General features: G+C 48.0%; 3 long non-coding RNA genes across 5 annotated transcripts; 1 reads left to right on the top strand and 2 right to left on the bottom strand.

Annotated features, from left to right (window-relative positions):
* On the bottom strand, positions 8,371 to 14,827 carry LOC110396784. 3 transcript variants are annotated; one of them, XR_002437258.1, is made up of 4 exons: positions 14,290 to 14,827; positions 9,603 to 9,751; positions 8,689 to 8,769; positions 8,371 to 8,514 (listed from the first exon to the last, which is right to left on the bottom strand). It is a non-coding gene; the product is annotated as an uncharacterized LOC110396784 (long non-coding RNA). The 3 variants fall into 3 exon arrangements; XR_002437257.1 differs by having other exon boundaries at positions 8,689 to 8,742; XR_002437259.1 differs by having other exon boundaries at positions 8,689 to 8,742; positions 14,586 to 14,827.
* On the top strand, positions 14,937 to 21,912 carry LOC110396783. Its single transcript, XR_002437256.1, has 3 exons — positions 14,937 to 15,244; positions 19,131 to 19,216; positions 19,307 to 21,912. It is a non-coding gene; the product is annotated as an uncharacterized LOC110396783 (long non-coding RNA).
* Positions 15,251 to 19,123, bottom strand: LOC110396785. Its single transcript, XR_002437260.1, has 3 exons — positions 18,511 to 19,123; positions 18,052 to 18,112; positions 15,251 to 17,961 (listed from the first exon to the last, which is right to left on the bottom strand). It is a non-coding gene; the product is annotated as an uncharacterized LOC110396785 (long non-coding RNA).

Below are 24,089 nucleotides of genomic sequence, written 5' to 3'. Positions count from 1 at the left end.
TTATGAAGTATTAAAACTACCACAAAGTTGAGTTTCTCTGTTTGGTATCTACTCTTATAGTCCAGCAACACACCTGCTTATCCAGAAAATGCTATTTGTGATAGTGTAGGCAAAAGGGCCAGAATCTTCCAAAGATCTTTTTTGTGGTGGTCTCGTGGGGAGCGAAGAGCCTTCTAGTAAAGGCAACATTTCTTCTCAAACTATTTCTGCTCCTAGAAGAACACTGACATTTTAGGAGCGCTCACTAAGTTCCTATTCATAATATTCACCAAACTGACAAGAGAGTTGCTGCCTTTTAGAGAACGGCCAATGCTGACATCTGTCCACACACTTTATCAGGAGGGATAATGGCACGAGGTTCAACCCTTCCCTATCATTGCCACACTTCGAAACTCGGGTGGTTCCACCAGGTGACCTGTGTGCCTTCTGCTCATTCCCACCTTCTGGTGATATAGAATCATAGAATCATTCGAGTTGGAAGGGATTGTTAAAGGTCATCTAGTCCAACTCCTCTGCAGTGAACAGGGACATCTATAGCTATATCTCCTTGAACAAGTAGCATAAAATAAAATGCTGAAACACCTTCCAAAACCCCCACATTTCCAAATGTGACTGTTGGGTAAGCAAATGATGGTGGTACAGCAGTGTCCCAGCAGAGAACAGGACACCTTTCTATCCATTCATCAAATAAATAAACATGTGCAATGCTTTCTCTTATCCTACCCTTGCATCTGCACCTGAATGAAGCCAAACATGTAACGTGCATCTGTAAAATGTTCTTGTACCTGGGATTAACTCCTGAAAAAGTTACACATTTTAAGCCTTCAGCTGTCATAAAGTCTTTTGCACATATTCCCTCCCTGCATTGTTATACAGACCTGACATGTGCTCAGGGATAAATCTCTTGACAAAGAGATTTTACTTTTCTTTTTTTTTTTTTCCCATTTCACAATATATTTTGTAATCACTTTAATCTTCACTTTTGCTTAGGAAATGTGGATTTTAGATCTTGGTGTGCTGAGAATACCCAAGCTTTTGGCATGTGGAAGGGACGAGGCTGACCCAGAGCTACTGCCTCCAGCCCTTCAAAATAACTGCTCATTTTCCATATGGAAATAAGCTAAGCCAAGAAGGTGTCTGAGCCTGGGAGGTTTCTCCCATTTGAACGCATACATGGGTTAAATGTGCACAACCAATGCACAGTGCAGACCAACCCTTAGGACAGGATTCCCCAGGGAACCCAAGACTCAGGCATCTAGAAATGGCACCAGCTCTTGGGGTCTTGGCTTTGGTTCAGGCACTGTAGACCCTTTTCCAAGGCATTTGCTACTGCAAGGTACCTGCTGGAGGGAGCAAAGTGGTGGTGGGATCTTGTGGAGGGAACCAGAGTGCGAAATCCCTGCCCTGTGCTGGTTCTGCAGCAGCACACAGCCTCATGCTAGAGGCAGCCACAGCCAAGCTGCATTGTATGAAATCCTGGCCCCACTCGCAGCCTGCCATGTGTCCAAGAAAATCCTCTTTTTTTTTTTTTTCTTCATTCTCATCCTCTCTCTCCACAAAGAAATCCTTCCCCAGAATTTCTCAGAATTGGAGGGCTTTGGCTATTCAGCTGAGATTTCTGGCTGCAGCACAATTATAATTGGTCTCTCATGGACAGGCTCAGCATGGAGGCCAAAAAACTGCAAGGGTTATTAATGGCTGAGTTCCCTTCTACTTCCTAAAGGCCAGACAGGCAGGGAAGTTAGAGGGGAAGACTTGGGGCTGAGCCACCCCTCTCCTACCGTACACGCTGTCCCGGTGCTTTGGTGCCTTCTTTCAGACGCAGACACCAAATGGCACAGAGAGCTGTAGGAGGCAGATCTGGAGCCCAGCAGCCCTTCTGGTGCTCATTTGGGGGCCTGTCTTTGTGTTCCCACAGCAGCTGAGGAGCGCATCGGGGTAAAGCAGGGCACACAGCCTTCCAGAAGCACCTGGTTTGCCACAGGCATGGTCGAAGGATAAAGAGACCCAGCTGGAGCAGCAGATTGAGACATGCAGAGACACACAGATCCCCCCTACCCCCTCAAATAAAAAAAGCATCTCAGGAGAGGTTTGAATTGAGTGAGAAACATACTATTACAATTATTACATCCCCATTCGACAACAATTGTGTGGCATGGTGCCAGCTGGCACCAGAAAGGCATTGCTGCTTCTCCTTCATTGCCCGATACACACCATGACAAGAATACAGCCCTTGTTCAGCTGAGAACCTAAGAATGGGAGAGGAGAAGCCAAGACACCTCCTTGAACAATCACCATCGAGTAAACAGAACTGCACTTGGGAAACACACATTTCAAACATTTCTTTCCTGAGGTTTTTGGGGAGGGGAGCTCTGTACATGGGTTGGGAGCGTGAGCGTGTTCTGTTAGCATATTTCTGTGGTGTCAGATGGGTTAGCAGCAGCAAAGAGGAGAATCCGTGATGCCCTTACTTTGCAGTGGAGGATAAAAGCCCATGAAGTTGAGAATTTAGGGAAACGTGCCAACATAACAGCCTGGGTAAATTTGGGCTGGCACTCCACACTGGTCACGGCTGTGCTCAGCCTTTGATAAGGGGTTGTCTCACAAGCTCCCAGCAGTCTAGTGTCATTCCAGCAAGACGCTTTCTTATCAAAGGTCATGTCAGAAATTTGGAGACAAGGGAGGGAAGCAGGACCAGTAAATGTAGCTATCATAGAAAGTTGGTTATTCATGTTAATGTTCCTTAAATTGTACCTCCCACTGGCAGAACAGCTGTGTGAAAGCACTGGGAAAATCTGCTGTTTGTTCATCAGTAAATCACATGTTGGCATGCTGCTGTGGGTAAGTCATTTTGCACTGAGACTTGTACAGGGAACCAGCGCTAGAGGTCTGGGAGAAGTGACTTACAGAAGAACTGGGGCCATATCCAACTTGTCTGAACATGGGTCACTCCTACCTACAAGACAATCTAAAGGAACCATCACCACAGCACAGTTACTAGGTTTTTCCAAAGATACATCCTTTCTCTGTCAGTGTGTTAGGCCAAGACCTTCTCTTCTGGTAGCTGAAACTGTTTTTACCCGAGCAACATTTGCATTGACCTAGATGAGTGAGCCAAGACAGGACTTGGTTTGATAAACGAGAGAACCAACAAGTTTCTATCCTGTCCTAGCTCCCCAGGGCTGGCCAAGAGTCTCTGTAAGGGATGTCACACAAGGTCTCTCTAGGAGTAATATTTTAACAACTCCTGCCCAGAAAAAAATTGCCCAAATATTGTCTTTCCTGTGACATAAATGGCCCCACTTGATCCTGTTTCTACCAGGGCTTTTTTGTGTGATCTTTGGCAGTCTCTTAACCTCTGTTACATTTAAGATAGATAGCTTCAGCTTTGTGGTCTGGAACAGGCTGGGCCTCATCTGAAGCTCCACGAGTCTCCAAGGTCAGAACCTACCAGGCACTGTCTCCTGAGCAGGCTTAGCACCAGTCTTCCCTGACATGGCAGTAAACAAACCAGTGTGCTGGAAGTGCCACGGTCCCTGAGGTACACATGCAATTAAAAAGGCAGAGGGTAAGGATGAGTCCATACCTTTTTTCTAGGCTGCAAACAATTTTCAGCAGGTTTGTACAGCCCCGTGTAGATCTCCACCTCTTTGTCATGGAGTGTCTAAATGCTTTACAAAACAGGAAGTCAATAGAAGCAAAAGATATCATTGAAGAAAACCCCAGAGGATGTGTCAGCAACACCCTGCTCATGGCCTGTTCTGCCTCATTGCCATCCCTAGGCCATGCATCTGCTTAAAAGAGGGCTGCAGGAGGGCTATCTTTATCAGGCCTAAGATCACAGCATGGCTGCTATCCATAAAGCATGAAAGTGAGAGGGAAAGGGGAGGAGAGGGTGACAGCTAATATTCTCCATCAGCTTATACTTCCATGCTTTAGCAAAACTTCCACTGATCATTCAAGGCGATAAGAGAGGCAGTGTGATCTGCCATCACCTGCCCTGTGCCCTATGTAAAGATTTAGACTGGGCTGTCAGTGGCCAAAGCCAGCTGGAGAGACAGCCGGAGCTCTCTACCTCGATCTGTTTTGGCTTTATTTGTTCCTCTAGTCCCTACTTGCATTTTCCTTATGTGATTTTAAATAATAAAAAAATGAAAATTCCTTGCTTTGGGTTCCCATTATGCTTGGGATCTGTCTGTTGTGTCATTTGTTCCTCAGAGAAGAGATGGCTGTGGACACAGATGGGGCATCATTTGCTCAGGCATGACATTCAGTTCAGGTCCAGTGGAGCTAACCATGTGACTTTTAGCAGGGAGTATGCCATGGCTAGGTCTCAAGTGAAAGCTGACCCAGTAGCTGGGGAAGCTTGTCCAAAGTGGCACATGCTGAAGGCCTCTCTCCAGGCAGCATGATACTTTGCAGTGTGTTCCAGCCGGGTGGATTATGCAGGCTGAGAGAGAGGGCCCAAACAAAAGGCCAGCTTTCAAATATGCCATCAGGGCACTGTCCATTTGGAGCAGGAATGGCTGGTATGAACAGCTGGCTGTCATGGGCGCTGTCCCAGCTCCCCCGTCCCCAGACATCTGTGCTCCATGCACGGACAGTTTGGCCCATGTGCCCATGGGAGAGAAGCAGAGGCTCTCTGAACAATCAGTGCTTTCTGGGCACATCAGAGATTTGGAGGGCATGGGAAGCAAAAGGGTCAAAAGATGCATGTGTAGGACCTTGGTTATTCCATCCCAAATTTATCACATCTGTTCAGCCTGCACCAAAGCATTCCTTTCATTTCTGCCTATGCCCATTTCTCCTTACCTGCTCTGCTAAGTTTCTGGCTCCTCCACAAATGATCCAGCAGCCTTGGGGCCCTAATGCCCTCAGCAAAGGCACAGCACAGCAGCCCATGCCCCCAGACAGTGCTCTACACCTGGGAGATAAAATTCCAAGAGGGCCTGCTAGCTATCTTCTAACTAGCAGCAGTGGTTTGCCACAAGCTCTTTTTGTTAGTATGAGACCAGAAAAAATTTGATCCCTAGTGATGTTTTCTTTCTCCCCAGCCGCAGTTTGTCATATTGGGCCTCAATCTACATCCAACTCAAACCTGAACTAAGGAATGTGTCATTGCTAATGTATAACCAGGGAGTGTGAAGCTGCGTGTGAGAACAGCACACAGCACCCACGTGAGAACAAGCTGCGAGCATGGGAAGTGGCCTTACTGTGCCACTGCAGAGCGTTGCTCTATGTTCTTTTCACAGGATCATATCAGGAGACCTCAATCTGAAGCTAACCCCACACACAGCCACCTGGCTATCACAGAGCCAAGCACTTCACAGAGGAACTTAAGACTCTTCCCTTCTAGGTGCTGGTTTTAAATCCAAATTGCTAAAAGGTGCCTAAGATCTGATTAATGCCAAATCTGACACTTACCCTATACCATTCTGTATGGAGTCTGTCTGGAAGGACATTTAACAGGGAGTTCCCTACATCCTTAAGCAGCAAGAACCTGGCATCAGAACTTGCTTCTTAATGGGCAAAGGCTGGATTTAGTAAGCCTGCTGTCAGCCTCATCTTCCTTTCATTGTGTGATGAGCTGAGAGACACTGGGGGCAAGTAGGAAGCATCTTCCAGGATGACTGTAATGATCATGTACACCAAAGGCACTTCCTGTATTTAATGATTGCAAAGGCATAGATATATGCGGTCATTTAGGGGGAAATGCTACTGCAGTCCCACAGAGAGCACGCATATCAACCTCCTGCACGTCCTGATGCCAGCTAGTGTCACCAAGGCTTGACAAATTGGCACTCGCTCACAGTGGGCGAAGGCAGTTCAACTAAAATCCCCTTGGATCAGCTGAGGCACTCTAGTTTGTTGGAATTTGGCTCTGTCACACAAGGCCCGTGCTGCCTGCTCCCACTCACTGCAGCGACACTTCCTAACGACCACTGATCAACACAGCAAGGGTATTAGAGGAAATGAGAGTGGGCTTTGTGGCTCAAATGGTCCTAGGAGGCATCTCTGGAGGCATGCAGACAGCACAGGAGTTCTCTCTGCATCCCATCTGCTACTAGTAAAGAAATGTCTTGCTTGCAGAACAACCCTTACCTTTGCTGTGCTGCAGCTTCTGGAGCTGTGTAGCAGGTCAAACAGATACAGGATGTACCCTGCCACACCTAGACTGTGACGTCTGTCTGGGAGACAGGACTGCTTGTCAGAACTCATGCACACTATGAAACCAACAGTGGTACTGTGGAAGGACAGTGCTGGGAATCACAAGGCCTGGCTTCTGTCCCCAGCTCTGCCACAGCCTTCAAGCTGATGCTGGGCAAAGCACATCCCTCTCCTGCACCTCTGCCTGGGGAAAGGATGCTCCTTTGAGTTAGGAAGAGGACAATCAGGACAAATCCTTGTGCTCCGGGGACAGAGGGCCCCTGCAGGCTGAGGCAGATAGCAGATGAGAACACCATGTTTGCCTGGCACATCAATGTGTAGTGTCAAAAGATGGCATCATGGGATATGAACGAGCATTTACCCTCCGAAAGGGAAAATAGCAGAAGCATGTGTAACCATTTGCCTTTCGTGCCAACATATTTTCCTTATGTAAAGAGAGGCCTTGGCGGCCCTAAGGAGGCTGAGAGATGCCCGTGCTCCTCTGGGAAGGAGGAACTATCAGACAAGGATGCCAGCATACCCGCCTGGGTAAATTTGTGCATGCACTTCAGGTTCTAATACGCCTTAGTATCTGATAACAGAGACCTGCTGGAGTCTGGCATGAGGACAGAATGAATCAAAGGTCATGCCATGAATTCCAGTTATGCTGATAGGCATCTACAGCCAGAGGAAGGAGCTCACGAACAGCAACTGGAGACTGATGGGGAGGGCTGAAAAACAAAAATCAATTTGGGAATGACAAGTATAGGTCATTTTGGAGCCCAGCTGGACAATTGTGTGCGTATACTTGCCAAGGAATACAGAAAGATGTTTTTCATGATGAGTTACCCACAATCTATGCCATTACTAGTTAAACGAAGTAAATACGCTGCAGTAAATACACTAAATAGGTGCCACATGTCATTCCACAGGTCTCTTCTTGGTGGAGAAGCTGATTCATTACACAGATGGGCTCATTAGCAGATAGGCAGAGATACAAACACGCAGCATGTATCTTGCACTAGGGGAACTGTTTGCATACAAAAACAACTGAGAACCAATGTGACGTAGCACAGAGTAGCCTTGACTGCTGCCTGCTTTTGTCTCATCATCTCACTGTATGTTGGAAGTCAGTCTGTCACTCCCACTTGCCTTGTGCCTTATCCTTAGCACATCCTGGGTGCATAGTGCTCAGCGGTGCACACCAAGATCTGAACAAGTTCACACAGAGAGTGAGACTCTGCACCTATACACACATGGTGTTCCCATAGAGCCTAGTGTAAACAGAGCTTTAAGATCCTCGGGCACCCAAATGGGTGGGATGGGATGGGATGGGACGGGACGGGACGGGACGGGATGGGATGGGATGGGACAGGATGGGATGGGACGGGACGGGACAGTACAGGATAGTTTGAAAGAGAGATGCAGCATGGGGAAAGACAATTCAAGCTGCTAGCACGTGCCATCATTAGAGCAACTTGTTTCCTGGTTCCTCGGCAGGAATGCTACAAGCACACTTGCTAGTGATGTGTCAGGCAGCGAAGGAAGCTACCTGCTAAGAACTGCACTAGGCACTGATTTGTAATGACTGAACGGTCACCAAGATGAACCACTGAAGGCTTTCTCCAGACTCCTGGCAGACTGGTGGGGAAAGCACTCTGAGTCCAGGGAAGTTTGGCTTCAACTTCACAGAGCTAAAACTGAAACTTCATATGCATAAAATCCCATCCATGTCGTAAATACAGGGAAGCTGGACTAAAACTGATAGATTTGAGCCTCAGTGAACAGATTAAATCACCCAATTAAATTAGCAAGCAGGAGAGGTTAGTTTTAAATATTAAGTCATAGCTTTTTTCCATTTATCCATTTATCCTTTTTAACCTAATGAAAAGTTGATACTCATCAGGCTGTAACCAGTAAGACTGTTGACTTCGAACCATGCACAGCCTGTCTACTAACTTTGTTATTTACTGTTAACAGTAGACAGCTTTATCTACACATATTTATTTACAGCTTTACATGCTTCTATTAGGTCTTGATTATTACATTTTTCTATCTGGAAAATGGTGTATTATTCATTTCCAATTTATTACAGGATGACTGTTTTTTCTTTAGAATTTATTTATATCAGGTTACATTCAGAATGAAATTTGAACCGACTAAAATGTCTAAAACAATTTTTTATTAAACTCTTAAATTTTTATTACTTAAATAAACCTCATTAATTGCAAAACAGAAGAAAATAAAAAGTAATACTAAACAAAGGAAGTTCTGTCAGTGGCTGGTGGGTTAAACAGGTTGTTCCAGGACACCATATACCCCAACATTTCAGATCTGCTGGATCTTGTCCTCTCATCCTTATTTTCCCTGTAGACCAGAGGGGAAAAACAAGCTTGTCTGCTTTTTCCAAACCTCATGCAGTTTCACAACTTTGAACGAACAAGTCATTGAATCTAAGTCGTTGAATAAACTGAAATGGAAAAATAGTCATCTCCTACTCACGGAAGAGTTATAGTGCTCAAAAGTGGATTTAGCACTTACCAAGCTTTAGTCCAGATGCTTAGGCAGTGGTTTGGTTCAACTTTCTGAAATGCTCTGGCAGGAAGCACATGTTATTTGATACTTCAAACAAAACAAAAAGAAGCTTTTTATCAAATATACTAAAATTCATTCCCTGATACAGATTGCCATTGTTTCACATTTAATTTTCATTTTCTTTCAAAAGGCAAAATTTAAAAATGGATTTAAAGTCTGTCATTGATACTGTATGTTGTCTGAGTTGGATGCTGAGAATAGCTGGGGCCTTACTTCCTGCCCAGTGACCAGACTCCTTCAAACTGCTGCTAGGAGACTATGGGTGGCTTCAGCATCACAAGGCACTATCCAAGAGGCCAAGTTTCCAGCTGGGAATTATAAGCTCCCCTCAGCAGCTCCCTCCTTTGCCTGCCTTTCATGTTACAATCACGGGGGATGTCCTTCCATACTGTTGCATTATGGGAGAAAGAACCTGGAAAATATGAGCAGAGCCTAAATTGATGCTGAGATACCTGCTCAGATTGGCAAGGCACCTGGGCTCAGAGATCCCATGCTCCCAACTGCTTTGCCCACCCCAGACAGGAGGTCTAATCCTGTAGAAAAAGGGAAGCTTCTCCATGTGGGACATTATGGAAAAGGTTGGCATATCATGTCCTACATGGTCGTAATATTGCTCTATTATATTTTCAGCTGGCATTACTGTTCTGTTTCCAAAGTGTCTAGACTGAGGAGTCTCTGTTAGTGATTTATACTTGGCACTTCCATGATAAAAGCATTTTCACTGCAACTCAGCTTGAGTTAAGACTCCTCTCTTCTTTGTGCCAACATCACTTCACCAAAGTGTCTCACCTCCCTGCTCTGGCCTCTCTTTATTGTAAATGCCACAGGAGAGGTTAGTGGAGGATCTTTGTGCCAGTCACCTGTCTGCTACTCTTCCATCATTAGTGCTCGGTCCATTGTCTTGCCTGGTGGAAACAACCATGTCATCAGGAAGCAGAGTTGTCCTCCCGTCTGCTTCACTGGCTTTTCAGCGGGATGAAGCTGTGTTCCGCCAGCTGAAGATCAGGACCTGGAAAACAAGACCCATTGGAAAGATTGCACGGAATAGAAAAACTGGGTTTCTTAAACGGTTAGCTAACACTACTTTAGCTAAAGCCCACCACAGCCCAATTTCTGAAGGCTTATGGCATGTAAATCTTGGATTAACTCAATATTCAGGAGAGCTTTGCAGTCCACCCACAACACTTCCCAGTGTGAAGAATTGGGCCTCTCATGAGACTCTTTGCAGAGTTTCTCCCAAAGCTCTGGATATCCTTTTCCAGAATGGGATTTGTAAGGGACTCATTGTGAGCAGGACACTAATCTACTCCTCCACTGTAGCATGTGGGGAAGAGAATCTCAGACAGCCTCCTGCTGCATTTGAACCCTAGTTGTTCCCCAGGATAACCTGGTGGATACACCAGCATGCAGCCATTTCAGCCCAGACCCCAGAATTAAACCATTAGAAACATTACAGTGTTAAGTTTTCACACATGCTTTTCAGTGAAGGAATAAATCTTAGTAATATTTTTCAGTGAACCAGAACTCTTCACCTGCCAATCCTCAAACTAGCCCACCCCAACCTCCCAACCTCATGAACCACTCTACTGTCGAGCCTGGCCCTACTGGTGGCATTCATAGTTAAAGCACCCCTATACAGCCTCCACCTATGCCTGCCCAAAACCCATGTAGAAGCAGGCTCAATATTACTCGCTGCCCTACTGCTAAAACTAGGCGGATATGGCATCATACGAATCACCCTACTAATAGGACCACTGTCTAATATATCCTAACTCCTAAATTTACTTAAGCAGATGAGACACTATAGAAAACAAATGCTGCCAGTCACTGTTCTCCAGAAGTTAATACCCATCTCAGGACCCACGAGAGAGGGAATGCCAGAAGCTCAGCCCCTCAAGAAGTCATGGTGCCCACAGTTCTAGTTCCCATGTTCACTGTTTTAATTTTTTTTAATGCCTGCGAGCTCTTCTATTTGCAGCTCACTCCAGGCTCCTGGCTAGAAGAAACCATTAACCATGTCTGACTGCCTCCAAGCAGGATGGAAACCGAAAGGTACGGAGGGAACATTAAGATCAAATCCCTGAACATAAAAGGAGATTTAGTGCAAAAAAAATTGAGAAGTGGAACGGCATGCCTCATGAGCATCATTGATAAAATATTTTGCAATCCTGGAAAACTTAATAGTTTCTTTGGTATAATCTTTATGACCTTAAAGGAGTGATAAGGAAGGTAATAAAAAACTCTTTCTGAAAGGTTATGCTTTTTCCTAGACAACTCAGTTTTTCCTTCTCTTCTCCAAGGCTAACATTCAAAAGGGAAGCTTGGCCCATATAGGCTGTGTCAGAACATGGAAGCCGTTTAACTTCTCCCAAGACATTACCTACGCAGCCTTGCGGAGCAAGGCAAGAAAGGGAGCCCTGTGGAGTGGCAATGGCGTCTGAAAAGTGGAGGGTGCATAACTCAAACTGCTCAAGTTTATTAAAACAAAATAGGTCAGTGGAGTTGCCCAGAGGGTTACGTAAGGCGGAAAGTAGCACTCCACAGGAGAGGAGAAGGGAGCCTGTTAAAAGGCAAAGCCACTCCAGTTTGTTTATGGCCAGAGATAACTGCCTGTGTGTGTCTGCTCTCCACAGCCGACAGAGTAAATCACACTTTTTATCTCCACAGCAGATGAGAATTTGGACGGGGCTGTTGTTTTGCGAGCTGCGGGGTAAAGCGAACGGGGCTGTTATTTATTATTATGACTAGCATTATTATTTTGTTCCTGCGATTTCTACATTTCAGTCTCTATGTAGAGAATTTCCTCACTTGACAGTAGTTTGCTTGCAGAGAACATCAGGGAGAATAGTAACAGAAAGAATGACAGCTTGATCTTACCTGAAAAGCATATATAAGAAAGGTGAATTGACAGATGTTTACGGGCAAGGGAAACGGGTAAACGTGCTTTGACATCCTGCAGAGCAAAGCTGGGAGCAGACACTCCCACTCGAGCCCAGAGGTCAGGGCAGAGGTGGACAGAACATCTGGGAATGTGGAAATGCTCTGTGGCCTCCTGATACACCTGTCTCCAGCACCACAACCTCTCATCATTCTGTTTGTACCCCTGTGCCAGATATCCACACCTTAAACATTGTCCACTCTATCCCGGCTCTCCATCCAGCCCATAGGATGCATGGGCAGGGAAGTCCTGGCTTGCAGAGATGCCAGGCACCCTGGAGCACATCTCAGAGAGGGTACACTCACTTTTGGGTACCCAAATCCCAGTCTCAGTGAAGATGATACAGAGAACAGCTGGTACCATGGAAAGCACCTAACATTGTCATATTTCCGAGGCTGTCATAATGAATTAGTGCTTTTTGCTGGTTTTCAGACCAGGCCTGCACCATCCTGCAACTCCTGGCAGCTTTTGAATGGTCCATGACCTAGGATGCTTCTCAGTAGCTCCAGGAACAGGTCCCAGGGAGAAAACACAGACAGCACGTCACTGAGCCAATTGCTTTGAGAGCTAATGAGAGAAACAAAGGAGCTTTTTCTTCCACAGGAAAATGCTGTATCATCAAAACCTACATTTTTCATAAGGTTACATCAGTTCTGATGGCAATTCCAGGAAGAAGATTCTCTGATGCAGGGTAGAAAGCAGGTGGTCATTTTTGTTTTGGAGGAAGGTGAATAACTGAAGGAGAGAGACATGGAAAAAAGGTTCCAGTCAATCCACTAGTCAAGCAGTGAGAGATGAGAGAGCCAGCTCAACGTTTGCTCTGCCTGATCTAGACCAGGGCTGAATCTGTTCAGTTGTTTGGTCTCAGCAAAAATCTATGTGCTAGATAGTAGCTGGAGGGCAAGAGGAGAAAGGTGTCTCTCCCTGTATAATTTTTGCAAGACGTGTTTGAAAAGGCCCAGGTTCATCTCGTGTCTGAACAGCAGTTCTGACACTCAGCAAATACCTGTACATGAGGACTCAGCCCTAGTCAGACAAATGGCTTGCACCTCATCTTCATTGTTCCAGCTCACCAAGCAGCAGTAGCATCTTTGACATCTGTCAGAGTTGTGTCCCTTGAGGACCAAATGCCCTGGGATAAGAAGTGAGTCCTCTCCTCCACTCAGAACACCATTTCCTTTCTTTCTTGCACAGAAACTTTCCTCTTTAATGGCCACACTCTGCCATGCCAGCATGGAGTAGGCTTTCAGCTGGGACAACACTGGCATCCCATGTGCTACAGTGATTTAGTCAGTGGAGAACCCTGCCATCTGGAGCATGAGTAGAACACTTTCACCCACACTCAGCCCTTTCTGGAACAAGCCCACAGAAGCACTACAAGTTCCTGTCCCAACCCATCAGATAGGCGACAAGCTGCTACTGTCACGTCCACCCAGAACACAAATGCCGCTCTTCAGGGCCACTCTTCCCCTGACATGTCTGGCCCTATCTTGCAGGCCCTGGCTGCTGGATGATATACATTTTCTTTTGGTAGCAGAAGCCTTTGTTTAGCTGGCTCTGCTCTTTTGCAGAGATCACCCACAGCCCCTGCAATTCACTCAGCAATCTCCCTTCCCTCTCCCACCCCTGGAAGCATGGCTTTTTCTGGTTCATTTGTACCAAGGCTCAATTCAAAAGAGATCAGATATGAATCTTTTTTCAGTGGGCCAGGCTTTGGCAAAGTGGAAATCCTCTTCTGGTGTGGCAGGTCTGCTCTCTTAACCTGTAGCCATTTCAGTGGCTGGTAGGGATATTCATTCCTCTTCACATGTGACTGGGAGACTTCATTCCTGGGAGGGAAAAGCCCAGCTTGAGTTGCACACTCCAGAGTGTTACAGGCCTTTGAAACTGCATTTTCTAGTCGTTCAGCTTCTTGCAGGCTCAGAGAGGCCAAAATTTAAAGCAGGTCTGTGCTCTAGTGAGTAACTGATGTAATTACGCTCACTTGTTACAAGGGGAAGCTTTCACAAGAGGGGGAGGCGGTGGCCCCTCGCCAGGAGGTGTGTCCCCGATGACAAGCCGCAGAGCCAATCGCAGGGCTGAAAGATCATCACATTCATACCAAAAAGAAAAGAAACTGCCCCAGGGTATTTATATTGAGGAAGGGAAAAGGGAAAAAAAAAAAAAGAGTTGGCAAAGAAAGAGAAAAGGAGACTGAGAACCTGCAACTTTGTTAACTAACTCTGCAGTTGAATTCAAAAAGGCCAGGCTGGTTTCCTCTGCAAATCTTGCTTCCCCTCAACTCCCTCCCTTGAAACATCTCTGGAATCAACCTGTAAGCTGGAGTGAACAGTTCAGCCCCCTGGAGCAGTCCTGGCAGCCTGTGGGCTGCCCCATGGGGGGACAGTGCTCCTGCCCTGGCACCCGCAGGCATGCAGGGCTCGGCCAGGAGCCCCACAGGTTAATGATTGCCTTTGCGGCCCCAAGTGGGCTCCGGGCTCCCTGTATCTATGTCAAACTGCTGGGGAAAGAGAAGGCAAGTTTAGCTTTAACCAAGAGGTAAACGGTCAGCATTTACAAATGCTGAACCACCAAAAAACAGTCAGTCACAGGTTATTTATTCCACTTACACAAGAAGACCGTGCGGTCCAAAGGATAAGGGGCCTGCATGGTGCAGGAAGTCTGTTTTCTGCTGCATGAACCGAGGGAAAAGAGCTTCCTCTCCTCGGGCTGTGCTCGTTCCCTGCCCTTTCTGCTGCCGTTCCTGTTCGGACAGCGTGTTCCCCAGAGTACAGGCTGTCTCCGAACCACTCACAATGGGGCTGTAATCTAACCTCAGTGCGAACATGCTGACATTAATAATAATAAAAATGCCCATCACACTTCTGAGCAGCCTTCCCTTGCAGACTACCAGGGAATAACTCACTGGGCAGGGCGCTCGGTGGGCTGCCCACAGCTACCACCAGGCCCAGCTTCACGCTGGCTGCCGCCACGCGTCACAGGGCTGACGACACAGGAAGACAGAACAGGCACACGCCCGGAGCCGCAGCCCCGAGCCGTCCGGGCCCCGCACCGAGCAGCCCTCCCGCAGGGCGGCTGGGCGAGGCGACGAGCACTCCGGGGCTCCTCAACCCCGCACGGCAACGCCGTGCCCCCAGCGCCGCCGGGGGCCGGGCCGGGCCGAGTCGCGGGGCTGCCCTGCCACCTGCCGGCACAGCCGGGCTGCGCGCCTCCTGCGGCCCGGCCTGCCCGGGGGCCCGAGCGGAGGAGTGCTGGGCCCCCAGGCACCTCCATGTTGTCGCCCGCACTGAGGTGGTTGGCTGTGACGCCGAGCAGCTCCAGTGCTGGCGCACAGAGAGGCCTGGAAGAGGCTGTACCGCGCCGCAGAGCTCACGGGAAACTCTTGGTTTTTGGTTTTTCTCAGCGATTGTTGGTCACGCTGTGCTTTCAGCACTGAGCTTTTGTTCCTTCTCCTCCCCACCTACCACACAATCATCCGACTGTGCGACGATCTGGCCACCCAGCCCCTCCCCTCGCAAAAAACACGAGACCGGAGGAACTCCTCTCCATCCGCATCCGAGCGAGGTGGGGAGGAGACCTTTCCCATGTGGTGCTGGCCTTTCAGCAGTGTTTTCCTGCAGTGCTGGAGTATCTCTCTGGCTCCAACCCAGACTACTGGTTTCTGTTGCCAACCAACCGTTCTGTGGTGGCCATGGTGTGTGGTCGTCTTGGGATGGGCATGAGGCTTCCTCTAACATGCAGAAGGACTTGGGAGTAGGATGGATGCGAGCAGCCTGCTTACGTCTAGGTGGTGGCTTTCAGGCCAGGCAGAAGTTTCAGGGGCTCAGCGTGGTACCCTGTTGCCCAGAGGCAATGACGCCTCTGAAAGATGCAGTCCCTCCCAGAGGTGCCCATCTTGTAGCAGCTTGGGAGAGAGCCTGTGTTCAAAGAAGCCATGCCACCCCCCAGGCTTGCTGTCAGAGCCACCTGCCCTTTGTTGAATGTCCTTCTCTGATCATCACCCACTGATGACTGCTGTGCAGTCCCTGCTCCCCCTTTTCCCCTCTACTTTCAAGCTGCCTCCCTTTAGCATTGCTCCCCCTTCTCCTCACCCTGACACTATAGCTCACTCCCCTTCTCACTAAAGACCACCCATTGCCATGGTAACATTGCCTCTTACAAAGTTGTCAAGCAGACACAAAGATATGTTTCTCCCCTGCTTTGCACCCCCCTTCCAGCCATCCTGGTTAATAGGCCAGGACTCTGCTTGTAAGAAGGAGGTGGAGGGCTCTTTCATTTCATTTTCATTGTGGAGGGAGAGGTTATTCCAACCGTCACCCTGTGAGCGCTGAAGCCCAACAGAGGGGAAAAGCTCTCATTCACAGACCACCTGGAAGCCCTTAGGGCACCCGTACCACAGGCTGGTACTGGTGATACAGATGCTGCAATACTGGGCCAGCATGGGGGAACAGTGTCTGTGGGTTAGAGGGGCCAGGACCATGAGAAAAATGTAAATATGGGAATTAAGTAATGCATCTGATCCACTATGAACAAAAAATAGCTTTGCTGTGATTCCGTTCTGCTGCTGCCTCCCTGAGTGGTTCTGGTTGTCTTCCTGGAAAGATTTCTTCAGCTCATGGAGATGCAGCTCACTGGCCTACCTCCAGGACTGCTGGCAGCCCTTGCTACCACAGCTACACCACTGACAGTGGTGTTACTACCCATGCAGCAGCACTGGCACTAATTTAAAACTACCCTGGATACATCCGTGGCCATGACTGCACGGGATACCATCATTTCTGCTCACTGATCTCACTGGCTTTTCTTTCTCTTCTATGTACATCTGCCTCTCCACTAAGGATGGATTTGCCCCAGATCTTTGCAGCCCTGATATAAAACCTTTCCAGTTTCGTTTTTTGCATGGCTTTTCTCCTCCTCCATTTTGGCCATGACACTTCTTCCACTTGAAACCAGTGAAGGATCCCCAATAGTTTGTCTGTCTGATCCCTTCCAGTTTTTCATTCTTATTGCTTATTCTTATTTCTATTATCAAATAGTCACTATCCCAGCCTGCCACATTTTCTCTTACGTTCTTTGAAATCCTCCAGTAAGTCTTTGCCTCCTGCACGTGCTCCCCTTCTCTGAGTTTCCTTACTGCCATCATCACTGAACTTTCTGCCCTGACCAGTCTCTGCTTCACCTCTCCATGATGTTTGACTAGAGGTGGGTTTGTGGTCACACTGCAAATCCTCGGGCCACCATGCTGGTGTCAAATACTGTGACTTGCCACGTGCTACTGTAGTGTGTCTGTGCCAGGTTTTTGCATCACAGCTGTGCAGCAGAGCTCTGTGTGAACATCAGGATCTGTTTGTAAACATGATGCTGAAGCTGTTCGCTGTCCCAAAGCAAGAGTATGTTGCAGCACCTGAGAACAGGCTTTGAGCATTCGTATTCAAAACAGTGTTGTTAAAATAAAAGTAATAATACTTTTTTAAAAGCAGATGGCCTAAGGAGAAGATGCAGTAGTAGCAGCAATGTTTGTGCTTCTGGCAACCCTAACAAACAAAATGGCACTGGAAGGAAAGGAATTTTCTCTCCCAATACCTTTTGCAGTAGAAAGTAAAATTTGAGATAATACTACAGTTCCTGCCACTAAAACAAAGAAACACAGTAGAACCTTTCTGATATATGTACCTGGGCATGTCCCAGGATAAGCAACATATTTCAACAAAATAAAAATAAGCATGTAAGTGATTCCAAGTATTAATTATCTTTAATGAACTCCAATGTCAAAGTCCCTCTGACTTACTGCAAATTTTCCATCCTCTGGTGTATGAACAAAAGTTAGATGGAAAATGATGCTAAATGATTCTGTAGCAACAGTGGACTTTCCCAGAGTGAGAAAAGACCACGGAGAGGAAAACACCAAGCCTGAAGTGAGCAGCCACACCTGACCCTGCTGCTCTTGTCCCTGCGTGTTCCTCCCCCAGTCAGGAAAACTGTAAACTCAGCAACACCCATGACAATCAGCAGGGTCAAATCCAAACATGAATTTTGTTTGCAAGTCAGAGCTTGGCCTTAAATCCTTCTCTGGTCCACCCATCTTCCAGCCATTGTTCTGGGCCAGCCTGAGGAACCCAAATGTTTACCAGCATTGTGCCCTAGTCTTCTGCTTGCTCTCTCGGTCTTTTTCTGTCATGCTTCTTTCCAGGCCGTTTCTTTTCCTGGAGTTCTTCCCCAGCATCCACTCCACACTAATTTTACAGTCCCCGTCTTCTCAGTACTGTCTGGTCTCCTTCACTCTGGAGCAAAGGAAAAGATCAGGCATTGCCATGCCAATCCACCTCTACCAAGGAGTGTTCATCCCATAGGATCTTACTTGAATGCCATACCTTAGACGCAGGGCTCTGGCAAGCAGCTTCTACCCCTTGTGTAGTCACAGAACGTGCAGACCTTTACAAAAAGCAAGACAGACCTCAGGTGGCCTGCATCATTCTCTGCATGTTTGTCTCTCTCCTCTATAAAAGAAGGCCAAGGCCTTCTGGGCCCCTCCTCTTGCTTTAAAAGGTACGAATTAAAGCTCTGCTAGACACCATGTTATTTTCCCACTGTCTTTTTTCTTCCTCTCTAAAAACAGACCACAATCCCAGTAGAAAAGCTTCTCAAAAAATAGGATACATTTTCTCCCCATCCCCATGCCCTTGCTTGTCTGTCTGTCCAAAGGCAAAGTCTGGGTACTTGCCATTCTCCCAGGGCAGTGAGGTTTGCTGTGTTCAGCTGTAGCTACTCATTCTTAGGAAGGGCATACAGGATCTGTACCCAACCCAGGCAAGTTCTACTCTTTCACATACCAGCTCTAGATTCCTTAGAGTGAACCATGTCACCTTAGACTTGTAGACTACCTCTGTGATGCACATAGGGTAAACATACATCATACAGTCTCAGACTAGATATCATGGGGCTCTCACTGCCCCATGGTAGTAATGGGGCAGTGAGAGGTAATGCCAACCCTTAACTACGTAATAGAGATCACCTGGGCTGCTTGGGAGGATCACAATCCCTTTTGGGCTGCCTTCTTCACCTATGATTCTTCTAGCACTGCTATGGCTGAAGGAAAATCACTATTATAAAAAAGCACATACTGCTCACAGTGTTCTTCCCTTGACAAGCTTGCCCTATCCTATCTTGCTCCACCAAGCTCCCAGCCATGACAAAACACTTTGTCCCCCCTTCCAATCCTTCTCCCTGTCATTCCTTACAAGCCCACACCACTGACTTCCCCAGAGCAGCCCTCCTTCCCCTTCTATCTTTCCTTCTCCTCATTTGCACAGTCCAGAGAAAGAGATTGGACTGTTTACCAGGAGTTAGCTCAGTGGAAATTAATTCTCCAGGCTAGGTCAGATCATACCTGTTTCATGAGAACAATTTGTATTGGCTTATGAAATAATCATTTGGCTTGTTCTGATCCCAGTGGCAGGTGCATCTATGAGCAGCATGAGAGGATTTCAAGGTCAAGATGTGATACTACTTCTCCTCTTCAGACTGAAAGAAGCCAAGGTTTTGTATCTTCTCAGGTATAATCTCCTCAAATACTTAATTAGAAATTATATAGAAACTTAAGCTTTTTTTTTTTTTTTTTTTTTGGAGGTGCACCACAGAAGAGCAAGAAGCAACAGAACAAGCTGTAGCAGGAGAAAATACGATTAGATATTAGGAAATATTTTTTCACAATTAGGGTGGTCAGACCTGGAACACACTGTCCAGAGATTGTGTAACATCCAGCCTTGGTGATCTTCACAGCTCAACAAGACAAAGCCCTGATCTGGCTCTGAAGGTGGACTTGGTACAAAGATTGGCCACACTGTGCAAAGGGTTGGACCAACTGACCTTCAGAGGTCCACTGTTATGCGGAGGGTGTGATCAGATGACCTCCGGAGGTGCCTTCTAACCTGAATTATTACAGGAGTCATGAATCTGTAATTGCAGAAGCTGGTTGCATTTCACTACATTACAGTGCCCTGTGCAACACCCTGCAGCAACTTTGAAATCCTCTTCGCTAGTTCATGCAGTCTCAGTCACTGGTCCCTAGCCTCACTGGAGAAGCCCAGGTGACCCCCAGTAAAGTGAAGGCTTAAGGAACTGCTCTGACAGTCTCTATTACACACCCTCAGGCCACTCGGGAGCAGGGACTGGCAGAGCCTGGCTTCACAGCGCATCCTGCACAGGGAAGCACCAGGTGGCCATGCTGCCCATGTAGGGATGTCTCTTCAAACGTGTCAAGGCACTGTCCAGTCCTTCATTCCCCTGACTGACTGTGCTCTCACAGGAGTAGGAGGCCTGCTGGCAAGAAGGGTGTCACCAACACAGCTGGAGCAGAGCAGGACCAGTTGTGATGTGGCAGCATCCATGGAGCTGGCCAGCTGCACACCACACCTGGGCTGTTGGAGCTTTGCCATACTTGCCAGCAGCCCCTCTGCATTCACACTCTGGCTTGCCTTTGGACAAAAGAGCCCCATAATCATCTGCTAGCCATGTGGAAAATCCCTCTAGGATAGCTCTTTGCTGCTGACTAAATCCATTTCTCCTTGTCACTTCTCCAACTCTTCAAAAAGGAGCCAGATCAGCCTCAAGAGGGATGATAGCCTCCATCCCAGTGTGCTCAGATTTTGAAATCCTTCAGGGTCACCTTTTGCTTTGGCTGCCATGCTGCAGAAAATTGCTACCCACTCTTCTTCTTCCCCTAAGCACCTGCTTCCAGCAACAGCAGTGGAAGAGCAAAGAGACTGATAGAGGTTTGAGAGGTGTCTTTGGAGTGGGAAGCAACTACATTTTTGGGGTTTGCATATGGAGCATTCCATGCAGAAAGATACGTCCCATTTCCCAACCATCAATATGCAGTGTGTTTCCCCACCATTGACTTCCCAGCCTGATGCCCCAGGGTGATTTATAAAATGGAAGGGTGAGCTAAGAGCTAGAATTCAGTCCCCGTAGCTGGCAAAACTCACGGACTCAGTAAACACTCTATCTTAGTACACAGTACTGCTTATTCCTTGCTGTTTCCTATCCCTTACCCTTTCACGGGTTACAGGCAAAAGACCTTTCTGCCTTTTTCTTGAACTACCCAGATGACTGCCCTTCAGATCCACTGACCATGACAGGGGAAACAAGATGGCACAAATGGCCATGAAGATGGAAACACTTTCTTGGATCCTGTGAAGATGGAGAAATAAAAAAGAGCAGCTGGAACTGGTGCTGCAAGAGATCTAAGTAACACTGCAGGGCCTGGGTGGGTTAAGTGACCTAGCTGGATTGCTAGTGTTGTTGGATGCAAACAGGCACGACAGAGATGGGAGCAGGAATGATCCTTCTCATTCAAAACCTGTCCACACACCACGGAATACCAGCAGATACTAATGGAAAGTGTAATGGTGAGAGTACAAAGACATAATAAAGCAGCAGAAAAATCAGAGCTGGCATCTGCTGTAAAGCATGCACAGCCCAAGAAAGAAATCAATAAATTCCTGCCTAGTCACATAACACTAATGGCAAGGTCCCAGTGCTCAGTAGTCATGGAGGATTTTAATTACAGTTCCCACATATCTGCTGGGAAATGCACAATGCTAAACACCAGCCAGCAGGGACATTCTCAAAGGGTTTCAATACCATTTTCTGATTCAAAGCGCTGGAGAGACGTGTTAGGCTGCTAGCTCAGTAAACCAGTAATGGGATATGGAGCCTTTCACCTCGAGGTCACCTTCTAGTGACCCATAGTTATTACCATCTGATTGCTGCTGCCTGTGTGAAATGAGGTGAGGAGCTTGGACCAGCTCCTCATGGCCAAGCATCTCTACTGCCCTAAACCTAGCGCTGCAATTGTTGCTAGTTGGTCCCGCTGGCAGAGGGCTTCTGCAGAAGGCTGGGGCTCCTTGATCCCTGCTCCTGGGGGCCATGTTCCGAGGCAGCGTTCCTGAGCATTGCCTGTCCAGCATCCCTGGGAGGCTCTGACCAGTGCCCCCGGGGGCTGGAGCTGGGATGGCTGGGTGGGCTGGAGCTACCAAGGGGCCTTTCCTCTCGGGGAGGGAAGGTTCTCAGGGAGGAGGGTGATTCCTCTGGGCAGCAAGGATTAGGAAGGGCCGTCTCCTTTAAGAAAGGGAGAAGCCCCCCTTTCAGCAGGCTCTCCCAGCTGACGCACAATGGCATGCCACCTCCTTGCCGGCACAGAAATGATAATCAGAGGTTCAGCAAACAGGAGAGAAAGAGAGCTGCTCCCTGCCCTCCGCCCCCCCATCGCATGACTGGTGTCACACGAGATGATGTGGCAGATGGGTCGTCCAGGCCCAAGGGCTTTTTTAACCCCTTCCTCCCCCCGCCAGCCTGCTCCCAGAGGGGTGTGGAGGGGGACAGCAGAGGAGGGAGCCCTGGTGGGGGGCTGGCTTTGTGGAGGCAAGGAGTCCAAGTGGTTTGCATGGAGGGCCATGCTCCCCCATGGCAGTTTTGCAGTGTTACACTGGTTCTTTGTTCGAAAGATCATATCTGCATCTACACAGAGGTATTTGGACTGTGTGCCAGGCTCCCACCCCAGAGGGGGGAGGTGGGTCTGAATGGGATGCAGGGAGCAGGCACATCATAGAGGAAAGGCAAAACCATCATCCTACCCCATAGCTCAATCTGCTTCATTCTCTAGGCATTATTCACAGAGCTTGACAGGGGAAAATTCCCCCTCTCCCCTCCACCTGGCACCAGTGTTGTCCACATAAACCTCAGTAGCACTGATCCTTTGGGGTGGCCCTGGTGCAGGAGCTAGGCTTGCATGACTCCTCAGGGTCTTTTGGTCCCTGATTTCTTCCAGCATGCTTGGGACCCCATCATCTTGAGGAATGGCTGCAAGATGATGCATGAACCCAGTACCTGCCTGTCTTCGGTGGCATCTTCTCTATGGCTATGTTATGTACTAACAAAAAAAGAAAAAGAGCATGGAAATCTGTGCTCTATTACTGTCTGCATTGCTTCAGTCCCTGCTTGCATAGACCTGGAGTCATGCCACTGCCTTTAGTAACATTAAAAATAATAGATCCTGGCATAAAGGTTAAGGGGGATTTGGGACATTTCAATGGAATCTGCAGCATTTCCAGCTTTCTTTGGGAGTGTTTTGTTGTTCTGTTGTGTCACGCTTCTTATGTGCGTGCTGCTTGTACTTGATCCCTCTGGCACATTTTAAAAGGCCATACCACGCCAGGGAACGTAGCTCAGAAGGAGGCCATGTGTGCTCTGTTACTGTAGCCGGTACTTTGGAGTAGTACTTCGAGAGACATGTTCAGTACATTGCCATTTCGCAATGCCAGCACCATCCAGAACCGCACCACTTTGTTGGTGTCTTTGCTTGTGCCTCACAGCCTCACCACCAGCCTAGTTAGCAGTGAACAAACAATACTCATGTCCAGTCTCTGCTCAGAAGCAGAACCTCAGTAGCATGGGGTGGGGGTCAGCAGTCTCTGAAGGACAGTACACCAGGCTGCAGTTCTCCCTCCCAAGGTTGATCAGTGGTATCTTGCCCTCTGTGGGAAGCAGCAGGTGCCCAGCTTCAGTTCAGTGTTGACATGATGACCTGGTAGCCCAGGTGTCATAAGGAAACATGTTCAAAGTACGCCTTTGCTGCCTTCCACAGGGGAAGGGCTGTCTTACACACTTTTCCTTTCCACACCCGATGGTGCCATGAGATACCATAGACTGTCAAGCAATCTGGGCAGACAAGCCTCTGGCATGGTTGGATGGTTGGACGAGATGATCTTAGTGGTCTTTTCCAGTCTTAATGATTCTATGACCCAGGACTCGAAGGCAGCCCTTGTGTATGCAAGACATGCTCTTCTTTTCCTCTTCCATGTCCAGCCTCCCAGATTTGCTTGGAATCAGCACGGGAGCTGGGCTTGGCTGCTCCAGCCCCAGCAATTCTGCAAGGTGTGAGGCTGGGTTGGAGCAGCACAGGGCCAGGAGCTGACCCCAAGGAGCTGGAGAAACCCCACAGCACCAGCCGTGCAGGTTGTGTCGGTGTAATGCTGGAGCAGCCCGTGCTGCACAAGAAAGCTCTTGCAATTTTTTCCTGGTGACAAAATGAGCCCATGAAACAGATGTGTGGAGAGCTGGGCTGTTGGGATGCAGCTCTGCGCTTGAGCTGATGAACTACGCTTGCTGTCTCCCACCCTCCTCCCCATCCTGTGTACATGTGTTCCAAAGGACAATTACTTCTGTGTTTTACAAAGTGCACTGCTCATGAGAGGAGAGGAAGCCCCCGCGCTCCCTCCTCCCCCACTCCCCCAGGCCCCCGTGAATTCTGCTCGCCTCTGGTTTCTTCCCCCCGCCAGAGCCGGTCTGTTAGCAGTTAAGTTCCCCTGAGCTTGTCCTGTAATAACCCCGCTTCAGCTGCTAATTAGTA

This window comes from Numida meleagris, chromosome 3, assembly GCF_002078875.1.
Source record: "Numida meleagris isolate 19003 breed g44 Domestic line chromosome 3, NumMel1.0, whole genome shotgun sequence".
Taxonomy (NCBI): Eukaryota; Metazoa; Chordata; class Aves; order Galliformes; family Numididae; genus Numida; species Numida meleagris.
This window is presented reverse-complemented; position numbering and strand designations above follow the sequence as displayed.